At 44.8% G+C, this 1266-nt stretch overlaps 1 pseudogene; it reads left to right on the forward strand.

The window, feature by feature from the left end:
* The first annotated feature begins 373 nt into the window (after nucleotides 1–373).
* LOC149229941 (uncharacterized) lies at nucleotides 374–1017 on the forward strand (annotated as a pseudogene).
* The last annotated feature ends 249 nt before the right edge of the window (nucleotides 1018–1266 follow it).

Below are 1266 nucleotides of genomic sequence, written 5' to 3' on the forward strand. Positions count from 1 at the left end.
AAATGTAGTGTTTGAATCATGTTTTTGATGGTGGAAATGGATTCAGCACCATCAAAAACCTCTAGGACACCTAAAATTACGAAGTTTGGCAGCTTTTACTTGGATTTACAAAATCCCTGTGAGATTTTTTTAAACTATTACCGGAATTTCCATAACTTTCAGAGCAAAAAAAGCATAATAGTTAGGCTACGACGTTTAAAAATACGTTGGGTATTTGAAGAAACACAATAAATACAGCCCCTGTGCCGAGATGTTGGAGATAAAGTTGCATCCCTTGGGCACCCCTGTGTTTAGTGTGCCTGCTCTTCATAACGTTGGCGAGACTCGATCGTGTGAAGCGTAAGATCAGTTTGTTGTGTAGAGAAAGAGAGCCATGGCCGTGGACGTCATGTTTATGGCGAGAGTAGGGATAAAGATGGAGATAGGAGATGACGAGTGCAAGAAAACGACGTCCTATGCTATGAAGGGAACGCATTTCAAGGGCGTGAGGAAAAGGTTGTGGGAGAGGTTCACTGCAGAAATCAGAGACCCTGGAAGAAGACCAAACTCTGGTTGGGCACTTTTGACATAGCCATAGAGGTCAGTCGTGTCTACGACAATGCTGCAAGAAGTCTCCGCGGCCCCAAGGCTAAAACCAAATTTACTCTCCAAGACGATAGCGCCAGTAGTGATGTAATGTTCAACAATGGCGCCACACACACCGTCAATATTCCAAGACAAGAGTGGCCCATTTTTTTATTCCAAACAAGAGCCCTGCACAAGCTCGAACTCTCTCGCTTCCATTCTCGACATCGAGCTTCCAGTTGCGTTATCCAACAGGGCGCCTCGCAACATCTGACGGTGGAGAATCAAGCAAACCCTACTAAAAAGCAGAAGCTTTTGTGTGGCATTCAACTCTTTGAATCATCTTGAAATTCTCAGTTGTAGGCGGATGCAATGACCTGTAGATCTTCACGGCGGTAAGCACCCTATTTGCTGAATCTAAATTTTCCCCTAGCAGCTGACGATGTCGATTAACTCATCCGATAATTCGTAAATTTCATAAGGTAGGAAGGCTAGAGGTAGGAACAACCTCTCTAAATTTCGATGTCTAAATTGTCATCGCACTTGAAATTTACTAGCCCATTGTCCTTGGCACTGGGCCCAGACCAATGGCAACTCGACATCCTCAGAATGGATTCTAGCAACATACTAAAGATGTTTCTGCTGCTATCTTGCCTCACGGGGGGTCAAAGACTCCAACGTTCGGCCCTGGCTCTCCACAGA

The sequence above is a fragment of the Pinus tabuliformis genome, chromosome J (genome assembly GCF_031772625.1).
Source record: "Pinus tabuliformis cultivar Carrire ecotype Pingquan chromosome J, CPIR1, whole genome shotgun sequence".
NCBI lineage: Eukaryota > Viridiplantae > Streptophyta > Pinopsida > Pinales > Pinaceae > Pinus > Pinus tabuliformis.